The 16,474-nt window shown below is 33.9% G+C and overlaps 1 long non-coding RNA gene across 3 annotated transcripts; it reads left to right on the forward strand.

Moving 5' to 3' along the window:
* The first annotated feature begins 14,238 nt into the window (after window positions 1-14,238).
* LOC134233510 (uncharacterized) lies at window positions 14,239-15,961 on the forward strand. 3 transcript variants are annotated; one of them, XR_009985009.1, is made up of 3 exons: window positions 14,239-14,273; window positions 14,619-14,749; window positions 15,792-15,961. It is a non-coding gene; the product is annotated as an uncharacterized LOC134233510 (long non-coding RNA). The 3 variants fall into 3 exon arrangements; XR_009985007.1 differs by having other exon boundaries at window positions 14,245-14,494; XR_009985008.1 differs by having other exon boundaries at window positions 14,245-14,488.
* Window positions 15,962-16,474: the final 513 nt, after the last annotated feature.

Below are 16,474 nucleotides of genomic sequence, written 5' to 3' on the forward strand. Positions count from 1 at the left end.
AATAATCAAAAGTACACAGTATTCATCTCCAAAAATAATTAACAAATTTTATACCTTTAACGCTATATAACATTCCGTTATGGAAGTTTGATTTTTAAGAGAGAATACTATTTTTGTCTAATTTATTTGTTATGTCGAAAATGAGAGGGTCTAGAGCAGCGGACTTTCAAATAGAATTCCATGAATAGTCACTTTCAGGTACGTTTCAGTTCTTTGTAAATTAATCTGCATTCTGTCCCTGCAATTTGAAAGAAAATCTTTGCGGAAGTTAATTTATTTTTAGCTCTACTGGTCACTCAGGGACCAGAAGAGCTTATGCCATTGTCCTTCCATCTGTCTGTAAACATTTTTTTCAAAATGCTATCCTCCTACAGTTTTGGTCTGATTTCAATATAACTTGGCACACGATCGAGTAGCCTACACTTATATAATATATACCTTATTCTGCATGTCTATCTTTTTTTATAAACGGTGTTGCTGTAAAGATACTTTTGAAAAAAATCAAGTTCAACGGCTACTTTTCTCTTCCTTTGTTAAGAGAACAAACCAGTAGAGCTACAGTATTAACAAAGACTTCTGGTCAGCGACATGCTACTTATGGTTTTGTGTGAATGCAGATCCATGCATTTGTTCATGAGAAATGGTTTGTTTTCTTTTCTTTTAAAAAAAACTTCTTTTATGTTCCCTGCAATCTACTCGAAACTCTTTTATGGCTGAACATTTCGTTTTGTAGAAAAATATAAAGCGACATCAAGATTTGCAGTGGAGTACGTTTTTAAACATTTTACTATTTCTCATATCAAAACTTTAACTATCACTAAAAAATTTACATTAAACTGTACCATGTCCCTTTTTTAAGTGGAGTTGAAATCGATTAATAAAATTATAGTTAAGATATTACAAAAGTAAATTTGTAAACGAAAAAAAATTAATTGGGCATATGCTTTTGAAGAATGCCTGCTATATGCAAAAGCCCAGACAGTATTTATTATAAGAACTTAAATTTAGAGAACTTCTTATAGAGAAGTTGAAGATATCATAAAATGCTAATTTTATGAGTGTGTGAGAGTTTAACATCAAAACCACTGTCTAATAGTACGCAAATGAATATTCAATCATAGGCTCACCCCTACATGTATTCCTTTATGTCTTGAATTAATTTAATTGACTTTAAATATTTTTTTATATAAGGAATTTTAGGGTTATCTTTAACAAAAGAGAATTCAAACATTTGGCTTAATTTATAATATTTCTCAAGCAATTACATATGTGATAAGATTCAAATAAACTCTTATAGTGTCCGACTTCATATCAAAAAGCTAAAATTTACTGTCCGACTCAAGATCAAATTGAGTCATTGCATCCGAACTTAATTTCTCGGAAAAAGAATGAAATATTTCAGAAAACAATATATAATTGTGTATTTACAATGTTTACTGCATAGTTTATGCCTAATTTCAACTTTCAAATAAAATTGTTTTACACGATATGATAAGTTCCAAGCGTTTGATTTATCAAAATATTGCCGTGCGGGTCTTCGAATTCCCCGGTGATTAGTGCTTCCAAAGGTCAAACGTCATAAACACTGCAACATCGTCTTTCGATAAAGAAAGACAACTCTAAATAGATTAGGAATTGCTTGATTCAGTCAATTGCGAAAGAGGGTGGATTCATTATCGGAAGTCTGTTAAAAATAGCGTCAAAATCGTCCGACTCTAGATCGTGTCCGACTCAAGATCACTTTACCCTACTGATCTTGATAGATTGTATTTTGGGACAGAATTTAGGTTCTATAGGAGCGGATCTTTTACATAAATATCGCTGCTTGCATAAAAATAACACTTAAAATGGTTTTATATACCTATGTTTTTGTAATGAAATTCAGCACATACATTTATAAACACGATAATTTAGTTGTTCTAAATTTCAACGAAAGTCTCATTACGTCACGCGTGAACTGTCATGGCTGCTGAAGTAAACTACCAGGAAACATGCAGAGTTATTTTACAAGTTTTTCGCATTTAACGGGGTCTACTGTTGACAGTGAATAAAAAATTCGTCTTATTAGAAGTAAGTTGAATGTAAAAATAATTTATTTTGCCTGCAGTCGCTCCTATTAAAAAAAAATATTTGCACCATTACGGAGATGCGATGGATATTGTAGCCCTCTCCAGAAAACATCAGATTAAAAAAAATCGGAGAGGGCTACATTAGGCCTATTGCAGCTACAAAATAATATTAAAGATGATTCCCATTGATGCTTTTCAGTGAATATATATGGGTTAATATTTAGCTATCCATATCATTTTTTTTTTTAATTTTTCACTTAATAATAAATTTTATGCATAAAATTATGATCTAAATTAATTTGACAATTCCATGGAACATAAAATGAATATTAAATACACTTGAAGACGCTTTTACCACACGCATTGCGCCACACGGGCGACTATTAGATTAGAAAATCATAAAGTAACAATTTTATGTAAACGTTTGCCATCGAAATTCTGTAACAACTTGTACTGCACATAAATATATAACAAGAACAGTACTTTACCCGTAATGACATTGAAATTTTTTTTTTTTTAGATATGGACGAGATGTGAACCAAGCGGGTACACGAATGACAACCGAGTGTACCTTGGTAAACACGATTCTATGTGTGGTCCATCACTAGGGGAACGGGTTGTCAAACATTTATGCAAGCCTCTGAAGTGGAAAGTTCATCATGTTTTTTTAGCTCTACTGGTCAGAGACCAGAAGAGCTTATGCGATAGTAATGCGTCCGGCGTCCGTCCGTCTGTCTGTCTGTCTGTCCGTCTGTCTGTAAACAATTTTTCAAAACGCTACTCCTCCTACAGTTTTGGTCTGATTTCAGGGATTTATCTAGCTATTTTGTTTTACTACCGTTTTATATGTAAAGGGGAAAAATGAGAGCCGCATGAGCGCCGGAGGCGCGAGTATTCTAGGGGGGTCCGGGGGCATGCCCCCCCGGAAAATTTTTAAATAAATGGAGCAAAATCCTGCATTCTTAGAGCTTCTGAGGGTCATTTGTAGACCTTTACAAAGACCACAAAAACTTCACTTTTTAGGCAAAATACTAAATAACACACACAAAAAAAATTTAACCAGGTCAGGACTTCATTTAATTTTTTCTCTAAATATCTATCACAAATCAATTCTGTTTTTCATGTTTCACTACTAACATTGTTTTTGTTGTTACTCCATTCTTCCGATTCATAGTGATATAAGCTCCATCTTACTCATCTACACTTTTCTTTTTAACTCTGCAATCGCACGCGTATCTTTCGACATCATGGACTTGGCACATGTTTACCGATCAATATCAAATAAAAGCTTGAATAATATATTCTTTCTTTTAAAAGCGTTTGAATGACTAGGATGGTAAATTAGCTGTAAAACTTCAATCGGACAAAAACGGAAAATTTCAGAACGATGTTTTAAATATTCTCCTTCTAATCGGAGAATTCTCTATCTGAAAAAGGGGAATTTTTGCACCTTTTTCAAGAGGGGAAAGGTACCGTTTACCGGTAGTAAAAACAGCCTTGATAAATCCCTGGATTTCAATATAACTTGGCACACAAGTAGACTACACTAAGATACATAGAATAGTGCATCGGTTTTTAATTTTGATGAACGGTGTTGCCATGGTTACTAAAAATAGAATTTTCTGTGAAATTCCTTCAAAATGCTACTCCTTCTACAGTTTTGATCTGATTTCAATATAACTTGGCACACAAGTAGACTACACTAAGATACATAGAAAAGTGCATCGGTTTTTAATTTCGATGAACGGTGTTGCCATGGTTACTAAAAATAGAATTTTCTATGAAATTCCTTTAAAATGCTACTCCTTCTACAGTTTTGGTCTGATTTCAATATAACTTGGCAAACAAGTAGACTACACTAAGATACATAGAATAGTGCATCAGTTTTTAATTTCGATGAACGATGTTGGCGTTGTTACTAAAAATAAAATTTCTGTGAAATTCCTTTGAAACGCTACTCCTTTTACAGTTTTGGTTTTATTTCAATATAACTTGGCACACAAGTAGATTACACTAAGATACATAGAATAGTGCATCGGTTTTTGATTTCAATGAACGGTGTTGCCATGGTTACTAAAAATAGAATTTTCTGTGAAATTCCTTGAAAACGCTACTCCTTCTACAGTTTTGGTCTGATTTCAATATAATTTGGCATACAAGTAGACTACACTAAGATACATAGAATAGTGCATCGGTTTTTAATTTTGATGAAAGGTGTTGCCATGGTAACTAAAAATAGAATTTTCTGTGAAATTCCTTCAAAATGCTACTCCTTCTACAGTTTTGATCTGATTTCAATATAACTTGGCACACAAGTAGACTACACTAAGATACATAGAATGGTGCATCGGTTTTTAATTTCGATGAACGGTGTTGCCATGGTTACTAAAAATAGAATTTTCTATGAAATTCCTTTAAAATGCTACTCCTTCTACAGTTTTGGTTTTATTTCAATATAACTTGGCACACAAGTAGATTACACTAAGATACATAAAATAGTGCATCGGTTTTTGATTTCAATGAACGGTGTTGCCATGGTTACTAAAAATAGAATTTTCTGTGAAATTCCTTTAAAAAGCTACTCCTTCTACAGTTTTGGTCTGATTTCAGTATAACTTGGCACACAAGTAGACTACACTAAGATTCATAGAATAATGCATCGGTTTTTGATTTCAATGAATGGTGTTGCCATGGTTACTAAAAATAGAATTTTCTGTGAAATTCCCTTAAAATGCTACTCCTTCTACAGTTTTAGTTTGATTTCAATATAACTTAGCACACAAGTAGATTACACTAAGATACATAGAATAGTGCATTGGTTTTTGATTTCGATGAACGGTTTTACCATGGTTACTAAAAATAGAATTATCTGTGAAATTCCTTTAAAACGCTACTTCTTCTACAGTTTTAGTTTGATTTCGAAATAAGTTGGCACACAAGTTAACTACACAAAGATACATAAAATAGTGAAATGGTTTTTGATAAGTACAAACCAGTAGAGCTACAGTCTCGACAGAGACTTCTGGTTTGACAGGTATTCAAGTATATGTATAACATTTTATTGGAGAGAGAGGGAGAGAAAGAGAGAGAGAGAGAGAGAGCTAGAGATTTGAATGTTCTTACCAGTAAAATAATTAGAATGAATCAAAGATGAACTTGAAAAGGCTAAGACATAGTCATTCTCAGCTTGAATCCTAAGGGAAGAAGCTTTTCGAGCATCAGATATGGCAAGATATACGCTTATATTAATATTATTAGCGCATTTAGCGAAAGGCACAAGTGAGCGCTTTTAGGATTAAAATTTGTCTACTCTGTGTCGCCGTCGTTGGTCTTGTCATACTAGTAATATTATGATCAGGTGAGCGATGTGGCCCCCGTGATTCTTGTTAATTAATGTAGACTAAGCAATCTGAAATAACTATCATGAATATAGTCTAATTATTGTCTTTTTTCAATTGTAGATACTTTACTTCCATTCCACTACTCCAAACTTTGGAATCTTATGTGATATATGGATGTGGCACAATTATGTCAAACAGGAAAGGGTTTCCATTACAGCTCAGGAATCCACACCTTCCTGAGAGGAGCGATGCTGAGCAGATGCAGCACAATAATCTTGTTGCCACAGTCTGGAATGATGCTAAACCTGTATGTATATGATTACCGGTAATATTTTTAAATTGCACAAAATATATATGCTAACACTATGATTGTTCAATGCAATTCTATTTTGGTGACTTTTTTTGAAAGATAGACAAATAATGTAAGGATTTAAACTTGTTTATGTTATGGTATTTTTACTTTATTAGGTTCACATTGTATCTACAACTTCTGATCCTCTTGGAGATGGCCCAGCTCAGAGAAAGGTTCGGGGCGGAGGTGTAATTATTATTCAGCGACCACCTGATGTGGAACTCTATCAGGCAAACTACTATGGGGTAGATAGAACCAAGCAGTAAAGGTCAAAGTGCCTTGTAGGCCGTCCGTCCAAGAAATTTGGAAGTATCTGGTGAATTTTATTTTTGAAATTTCGCTAATTAATACCTTACTGCTTTGGTTAGAGACCCCAGATACCAAAAAGCCAACGAAGCATTTCTCGATGATCGTCAGCAATCTGGCCATTGCAGAGAACTTTTCTAGCAGGAAGCGAGCGCCTTCGACTAGACGGGGGTTTCCTTGTATTAGTGTTGCCAGTGTCGACAGACATATAAGCACATAGCTGACGAGACCACGTGGAAAATGTAAACAGTGCACACAGAACGGTCGAAGAAGCGACACATTTTTGGGCGGAAGCCGCCTTTTACTTTTGCATGCTTTGTTGACCTTTCGACCTCTCAAGATGTTTGCCCCGCTTCATGGTACTCCAAACGGATGTATCTTAAACTAAGGGCATACAACCCGCTTAATCATATTTGACCCCTTCCCAATCTTTATCGTTATTATCAAATCAAAAAGCGTGTGTTATGGTGAATTTATTTTAACAATTTATTTTGATTAATGTAAAAAAGTCCAATAAAAATAATAGCCTAATAATAGAACGAATAGCTACTTTGTTACTGCTGATACGTTTCACTTTTGAGAGAAGAACGAACGACAACTCTGTATGTCTAAAACATAAACAAATCGGGTTCAACATTTGATTAGCACGGGGTACTGAAGCGATCTTTAGAAATACTACGAGGGACAAAATAGTTCAAGTAGGTAATTATGTTTAAGAACTAATGACAGGTACATAGCTACTGAGGAACTTATCTTTTCAATAATCTTGAATGAAATAGAAGAAAAGAGGTATGTAACTCCTTTTATCAATTGTGTACTACATTCGCGTAATAATCTAACATATAGACGATTCAGCGTGAAATTATTGTCAACAAACCCACGTGGAGCACAAATGATTTACAATGATTGACTGGAAGTGACCACAGGTACTTGTGGACAGGACCCCCCCCCCCCCCAATATACACCCCTGGTCAAAATATTTTTTTTTTCTTTTTTTCTCAAGAATTATGTTTCTAGTACTTATTTACAATGTATTCCATATGAAAAACCCAAAAAATAACATAGATTTAACGATTTACGAAAAAAGTCATACCAGGGTATTATAAAATAGAGAAGGTAAGTCACTTCGGGTTGTTAATTCGGACCCCTCTTGAATATCGGGCCTAAAATATCATATACCTATTACATGTCACCAAAATGTCTAGTCATGCCTTAATTCGGTAGAGGTTTTTGTCGTAAATCGTGCCATTTTATCAACCAAACATTATTCTGTTATCCCTTTATTAACCGTCAAACGCCAAAAATCCAGAAATGTCAAAGCAGAAATTACGGAAGTGACGAAAAAACGACACCTCGTAGTAATTTACTACAGGAACGATAACTCCACTTCTGTACTCGGAGAGTTCCGAATGTAATAGAACCAACGGAAAGAGCCGAAATTTGCGAAAAAAAGTACGGGAAATATTTCGGCGGTTGTTTTAAAGCGCAAAAAATAAGGAAAGAGATGAAATTAAGCAAAGGTATTCAAAATGAGTGAAAAAAATATTTCTTCTTTATACATCTGGTTACTAGAAAATTTTGAAGCTTCCACAGGCACTGAATACGTTGATTTACAGGACATTATAACAAAATTCAAGGCTACAGTGACTGGTCTTGCAGTAGGAAATATAATAAAGAGGTTATTTGAAAATGTCACAATAATACAAGTTCGCTCAAAAGATGACTGGTCAAAATTGACAAAGAGATATTTGGGAATCTCGTGGAGAAAATCCCCACTGTCTGATGTTCCTTTCAGTGAAATAAGTTCAATTATCCCAGAAGATTTTTTTTTGCTTTCAAAGACTGCAGACTGTATTAAATTAGGTCATTTTACTGGTGACATAATAAACAATAACAAAGTAATGATTGAAATTTCTCTGAAAAGTGATAAAATTTGGCATATGAATATTCGTGGAAGAACTATTAAACCAGCAAGTCTTGGCATCAATGAACAAAATGAACATTACAGTTTCAGCACAATATTCCAAATTATAAGACACCTTTCTTTTTGCAAAGGGGCTGAGAAAATTGGGGAAAATAAAAAGAAAACTACCTTTTTTGAAGAGCACTTGTCCAAAGTTGGTGATGAAAATTTCAGCAGTATTTGCTTCCGCTCAAAAAACTGTATAAATGTTTTACCAATTCAAGCTGCGACAAATATGTCATTTATCTGTACCTTTTGTAAAAAACTCCAGAGATCAACTAAATATCAATCTGATAAAAATGAAGAACAGTCTGAATCAAATGTTGAAAAAAAATCATTCTTCAAAAATACAAATAATTGCAGATGCAATCCAAGTGAACTCTGTGTGGAAAGTGATGATTTGCATAATACAGTTACATTGTGTGAAGCAGACAATAAAGACATGTCTGAACTGTTGAGCAAAATTTTTCCTGATTGTACTAACAAAATGAAAACATTTTTAAAGTCACAAAAAATAGCACTTGATAGACATCCCAATGGGAGAAGGTGGAATAGGGATGTAGTTCGGTTATGTTTAAATTTGTGGTGTAGAAGCCCTCGTGGTTACACAGATTTAAGAAATAGCAAGTTTTTGGTTCTTCCCTCTCAAAAACTCCTACAAAGAGTTAAAAATGAAGTTCATCAAGAGGCAGGATTCTCTAAAGAAGTGCTTCATTGGATGAGGAATGAAGCCCAGCTGAAGAAAATTCCACCAGAGGGGTTAGAGGGCGGCCTAATATTTGACGAAATGTCTGTTCAATCAGATCTACAATTCAAGAAAAAAGATGGTGAAATTCAATTAATTGGATTCTCAGAATGCACTCCTGAGTCCATTGTTTTTAACCAGATCTTGTCAAGTAAAAGACAGTTACCTTTAGCAACACATGCCCTCCAACTCCTGTTTTTGGGGTTTACAGGGTTCAGATTCCCATTTGCCCATTTTCCCTCAACTACAGCCTCAGGACATGAACTTTACTTGTTGCTTTGGGAATCCGTGAATATGTTATCAAGTTTTGGTTTTAAAATACAGTATATAAGTACCGATGGGGCTCAGTCCAACAGAGACTTATTCAATCTTTTACTACCAGAATTTAGCACAATGAACCCAGTAACCTGCTCATTCAAAAACATATATTGTCTAGATAACCCCCAAATTTTTTTCATAATGGACATCTCCCATGTGATAAAAAAAATTCGCAATAACATATTGAAAAGTGGTACTGATGCTAGCTGCAAGAGACATTTAATGCTCGGTGATAAGTACATTGAGTGGAATCATTTTAGGAAAGCTTATATATGGGACATATCATCTCATGCATTTCCAGTACACCATAAATTATCCCAAGAACACTTGTTTATGACACCTGAGGCCAAAATGAGGAATCACTTAGCTGAGGATGTACTAGATGGGAATATGCTACATCTCATGAAACTTTATCAAGATAGTCTTGGTTCAGAAGGGTCACAACTGGATGTGACAGTTAAACTCCTAAAATGTACTAGTGTCCTCATTAAAAACTTCAGAGATACTAGACCTGTCACTGATGTAAGTGATGATCGTTTGAAAGAAAATCATGATGCAATGGATTGGTTCGTACAGTGGGAGAATAGCATAAAAAACAACAAAACAATAAAAAATAAAGAAAAGCATTTAATTTCACACCAGACTAGACAAGACATTATATCATCTGTGCTTGGTTTTGAGGAGCTCTGTCTTTACAAACTGAAAAAATCAAATGCCTCCATTATTCCATCAAGAACAAACAGTGATGTTATAGAAAATGTTTTTTGTCAACAGAGGACACTACATAATGGGGCTAATACCAATCCTACCTACCTAGGATACTGCAACACAATGAATTCTGTTATTCTAGGACACGCCTCTGTATCGAGGAAATCAAACACTGGGGGAGCCTCGGGAGGTGCTGAATTGCCAGAACAACATCCAAAAAGAAGCTCAGAAGGAAAGATATGGCATACTAAAAGGTTTCTGAAATAATATAAAGTACATTATTATACATGTATTTCACAATCAATCATAAAAAGTATTTATAGACAAATTTTAGGTACATCATAGAAACATATACAGTGTAAATAGAAACTTATCTAAGTAATGAATTTGCAGATATTTTTTAATTTTTGATATAGATAATGGCCAACCTATCAATGTAATACTGTCACAGAAGACTTGGCCTCTTTTGTGTATACAGTACTAGTATTTCTCACATGAATTATAACATGAGGTCCATGGGCTACAATCCTCACCTGACTTACTGGTCTTGCTATTAATTCTTAATCAGGATTTCTCTCCAGCTCCTATGTGCAACTTTGATGTGACACTTCTGTTGGTCCCACCCTATTTTGAGAAAACTTGAATATAAACTACCAGAGAGATGCTTCCACAACAAATACTAATCATGCATTTACTATTCTTGAGAAAATGTTAAATATTTTTTCCAATGGTTTTTCTCTGTAAAATTATGACATTACAAAAAACAGAATTTTCATATGGAAAATCCACTGAATTAACATTAAAATTAACATTAGAAACATTTAAATATTTTCTGCACCTAAATTTGGAGTTAATAAATTTCAGACCAGATGACATACCTAGTAAGATCTTCCTCTGTCATGTTCAAATCTCTGTCAGCAGATGTTTTTCTTTTCTTTCCTTTGCCCTTCCCTTTACCTTTTCCTTTGCTTGATGTTCTCTTACCTCTTTCTCTAGGTTGTGGTGAAAGGCCAGGTCCAGATGATACAGAGCCAGCGGGAGTCAGATCAGCATATGAAGGTTGAGAGTTACTAGGTCCTGCCTGTTCAGTGTCAAGTACAGATTGATTGGATGCATGAACATTTTCTAGAATTCCATCGACAAGCACTTTTATGATATCATCCTTCTTTTGCTTCATAGTAGCTTTCAAATTAAAATGCTGACATATTGAGATCAAATCCTTTTTGGTAAATGAATGTTCAGTAAAGAATTTTTCATTTTGTAAAAGTTCAGATTTTAACCTTAATAATGAAACTTCTTTATTGCTAGAGTCATCTTCTGAGAAAAATTTCATGTTGAAAGTTTTCACAACTGTTTTTGACCTTTTCATGACCTTTTTACGCAGTGCGACACTCTTCTCTTTTTTCAAAAATGTTAAGAAATCTCTTCGAAACTGACTTAAATTTACTTTGAGGAATAAAGAGACAACTGCTTGGAAAATCTCTGTGTAACTATCACAGGTCATGACCATTGAAGACAAAAGATCAGAAATATCTTCAGTTTGATTTTCATTCAATTGATTTCTCGACTTCGCAACACACTGAATCCATGTGTCAAAAATATAAGAACTATCGAGTATTTCTCCCTTAATAGAACTGAATAAATATTTTCTATCATCAACTAGCTTATCATGAGTAAGTTTTTCACGGCATAATAATTCAAGTTTTTGGAAAAAACTAAAGGTCAAATCAGACACATTAGTGAGACTCTCTCTGTCATTTTGTCTGTGTTTAACTTCAAGTAGGGTCTCCGGCTCTACTGCTGTAGCATTTAAATGATCAAATGAAGTACACAATGAATTGAGAATTTCCATTTGTGATTGAAATCTTGACAACTCTGTTTCTTTACCTTTGGTGAATAATATATTTCTGATTTTTTTTGACAAAGTATGTTTCAATTTGGCTAATATGTATCCACTTATGTACCTTAATTTCCCTTTTCCTGCAGAGTCCATTTCCAGGTCAGACTGAACAGTTAGCTTTTTTACAGGCTCAGGGGCAGATAACTGAAGATAGGAAGAAAGCTGAAGAAAAAATTCTTTCTCTATCTGAAACATAACTGCAGTTAAAAGCTGAAATGCTGGCCCTTCAGAATTTTGCTCATAATAATTAAGCAAGGTTTTTGCACTTTTTTCATAATCATCTGAGTTAAGATACTTGTTGAATCTAATAAAATAATCATTTCTATGCTTCTGAGAAAAAGACATTTCCCCTTCAGGAAAAGTATTCAGTCCTATGTCTTCCATTATTGAAAATTGCTCATGAAACCAGTCATCAAAATATTTATAACTTTTGCAGATTGCATCCCTGAAACTGAAAATAATTGTTTCTACTGGTGTGTCAGAATATTTCTGCACTGCAGAGTCCAAAATGAGTTTTGATTGTGAAAACTGATCAGGAAGTGCATTTTGACCAGGATCACTAAGAATATTGTCTATGAATTCTAATTCTTCAATCTCTGAATCAGAAAATTCTGAATCCTCATTCAAAACTTTTGACTCGATAGCATCATCAGTGTCTTCAGATTTATGACCAGTATCTGCTGTCAGAGTACTAATGTCAACATTATCCCTGCAACAACTTAGATCACATTTCACAATGCCAATTGAAAAACTGTCATAAAAATTGTATACATGACCTGGATGTTTTTTGCATAGATTTTTATGGAAGTTTATTACTTTCAAACCCTGAACAGATACTGCTCTGCCTATGGCAACTCCAAGTTGCCCAGGCTGGATACAATTTGTGCAATCAATAACTAAATTTTTCAAGGTCATTCCCTGGGATTTGTGTATTGTCATAGCAAATCCTACTTTTAAGGGCATTTGTACTCTTTTCGCCAAAACAATTTTATCCACAGGGTCAAATATTGTGAAAATTTCTCTTGAAATGGACACTGTAATTGGTGTACTATGATTTTCCATAAATTTCACATCTACAGAATCATTACATAAATTTGTCACAGTTCCACAAAGTCCATTCACTAATGTGTCACTTAAATTTTTAATCAGCATAACAGGACAACCAAGTTTTAATCCTAGATTCTTAGGGGCCAGAAATTTGTTGAGATAGTGTTGAGAGCCCTCATCCTCAGCTTTGTACACCTTTAACTCCCCTTGAAGTGCTTGCAATTTGTTGTAATTATACAAGTCTACATCTAAATTTCTAGCAAATAAGTGTACACATGATTTCTCATTTTGTATTGGTCTATCAAGAGAGAGAAGAAATGCAACACAATCTTCTGAGAGATTTCCAATTTCAAGTTCATTAATACATTGAATCAAGAGCTGATCTTCCTGTCTGTGGATAATATTTAAGTTAATTTTGTGTGGGAAATAATTTTCAAACCAAGGTAATCTATAGCAATGATTTCCAAGATCTCCAAAAACTTCGTTTGAAATAGGTGGGAGTTGATAAAAGTCTCCCACAAGTATCACCTGGATATTGCCAAAGATGAGTTTTGAATTTCTGACATTTTTACAAAGTAACTGAACTTGATGTAGGATTTTTGCGCTAATCATGGAAATTTCATCAATAATTAGTATTTCGGCATTTTCAATATTTTTCTTAGCAACATTGAACCTTTCATCAGTCTTTACTAAGTGTATTATTTCTTCGTTCAAGTGTCTGCCATCCTCTATCCCGGCCCATTTATGCAATGTCTGTGCCCTTAATTCACCATAATGAGTCGCGGCGATACCGGTAGAACATACAATAGCAACATTTTTCTTCAGTTGTCTTAAATACCTTACAATTTGTTTGACAAGAAAAGTTTTTCCTGTCCCGGCTTGTCCAGTAATTATCAAGTTATGTCCAGAAGTTGCCAATTCAAATGCTCTTCGTTGATCGTCGTCCATTTTTATTTCCCGTACTTTTTTTCGCAAATTTCGGCTCTTTCCGTTGGTTCTATTACATTCGGAACTCTCCGAGTACAGAAGTGGAGTTATCGTTCCTGTAGTAAATTACTACGAGGTGTCGTTTTTTCGTCACTTCCGTAATTTCTGCTTTGACATTTCTGGATTTTTGGCGTTTGACGGTTAATAAAGGGATAACAGAATAATGTTTGGTTGATAAAATGGCACGATTTACGACAAAAACCTCTACCGAATTAAGGCATGACTAGACATTTTGGTGACATGTAATAGGTATATGATATTTTAGGCCCGATATTCAAGAGGGGTCCGAATTAACAACCCGAAGTGACTTACCTTCTCTATTTTATAATACCCTGGTATGACTTTTTTCGTAAATCGTTAAATCTATGTTATTTTTTGGGTTTTTCATATGGAATACATTGTAAATAAGTACTAGAAACATAATTCTTGAGAAAAAAAGAAAAAAAAATATTTTGACCAGGGGTGTATATTGGGGGGGGGGGGTCCTGTCCACAAGTACCTGTGGAAGTGACAGGCCTTCTCTTCAAAATAAATAAGGTAACTCACGCTGTGTGATTAGCCTATCTTTTATTGTCACCCTTATCTTTGATTGTTTTAACCTGAAAATGTCGCCTCCCTATGCAGGCATGCTTTAGACATGTTAGATATCGTAATATGATAGCTGTTATGGTCGGGTCTTATCGAACGAACTGGTACTCTAATTACCATGATTACATGCCTGGGAGAAATTATTTGAGGAATTATCATGCCGAGTTTGTGTATACATTTATATATCCTTTCTCATTTAATGTTAATACATGTATGTTGAAGGATGGGCCAAAACTGTAAAATCTGGACAGAAATTAAAACGCAAGCATAAGAACCACATTGTGTTTTGTATAGATGTGTCCCTGCTACGGAGGCAGCTAACAGAAAGGGGATATAATTAAGATTGCATTGTGGATTTGCCCTGTGCCACCTCTAAATGGCAGAAGAAAACTCAACTCAGCACAACCAGAAACACTTTTCTGAAGGTGAGTACATCAATTTATTATATTTCTAGATAAGTGGAAAACAATTTTCATAACTTATGATACATATTTTTTATAGCATAACAAATCATCTTGTTATGATGGCAAAACTGAACCGAATACTATTTTTGAAAGTATATTTTGACTTTTCTTATTTTTGTTGACTTATTTTCTTTTCATTTTTTTTAAATACATGCAAATACATATTTACTTATAATAGTAGGCTTTTGAAAGAGAAAACAAATACAAAAAAATATTAGAGAAGTCAAATCAGTCAATATTTATCATGTTTAATAATCGCTTACTCGATATCTGACTTTTTCATTACATGTACAGATGATTATGAATTCCATTGGAAATAATTTTTGGTACTAAAATTAGTTATCAAATAAAACACAAATGCACAATACATGTACACCCAAAATTACAAAAGGTTGTTTTAATTGGATCTATTTCAAAAACTGCTGTATACACATGTAGGTTATATAACTAGCAAAAGAGAGGGGACAGATGTTGTTGGTCAGGATCGCTAGTCTTATATTATTTCATTTGTTGGTTGTTTCCAGTATATTTACACTAAACTAAATACTACACAAGTTCACTTTCCGCAGTTTTGAATCTTTTGTTATTTCTATATACCCACTTCACTCTTGAAGTTGGTATAGTGGCATTAATTTCTTTGCATGTCAGATTTCACTGAATGAATGAATGTAGATCAAGGCGATAACGGGTGTTTTACAGCTAGGTGTGGATGAAGACATGCATATTACCATTTGCATGTTTTAGTTATAATTGATAAGTTTCTGATAAAAATGTGTACCTTGTAAAAAGAAATAATATACATCCGAGTAAACGAGTAACTTTTTTTTAGTATTCGATACTTGACTTCCCTAGAAAATATATTAAAATAACTGGTATATCATAAAAGGTTATTTGAAGTCCTTGATTTCATTTATTGAAAGTCAGATACATAATGTGAAATAATTTTTGTTAAATAAACATTGTGAGATATTCTTAATTTTTTTTTCAATTATACACTTTGTAGAAAATTCTGCCAAGAGACAGTTGTGAAGGGAATCGTGTAGAAAATCTCCAGAAAAGAAATCACCACTGATATTGGGATCTATGTACCAATATTTTAATACAATCATCAAAGACAAATTTACCACAGGAATAAAAATAAAACTGTCTGGCATTCAAGGGCCTGCCATGGTAGAAGCAATTCATAGAACCACAAGCACATTGTAAATCTATGTAAGGTCTTCTGTGTATGTTGTATTCCTTATATAATTTGCTGTTTTATAACAAGACTTTGTTTCATTGGTACTAAAACTTAATACATGTACACATACAAAACCCAAAAGCAGTTGTGATATTTATTGTTTTTTATTACTCATTAGTTCTCATTTTTGTGTGAAATTTTATAATTTTCCATTTCTTGTTCCCCAAAACCATATCTTACAAATTTTATGTATTGCAACTTGCATTTCAATTTTAACTTGTTATACTTGACAAAAAACAAGAGGTACTGTGAGCAATGAACTGACTAAATGATACCCCCGCCTCCCATATGATTATAATGGAAAAGTCCATGTTTTGCTGTGGCCTGGAAACCCAAAATATTTGTTGGATCAAAAAGTAAAAGAGGAGGTGCACAATGGCAATATGTAATAAAGATTCTGTGAAGGTTTCATTAAATTTCACTCAGTGGTATAAGAGAAATTGCGG

The sequence above is a fragment of the Saccostrea cucullata genome, unplaced genomic scaffold, assembly GCF_032062105.1.
Source record: "Saccostrea cucullata isolate Sc308-1 unplaced genomic scaffold, CSIRO_AGI_Scuc_v1 ctg5558, whole genome shotgun sequence".
In the NCBI taxonomy this organism is placed as follows: domain Eukaryota; kingdom Metazoa; phylum Mollusca; class Bivalvia; order Ostreida; family Ostreidae; genus Saccostrea; species Saccostrea cuccullata.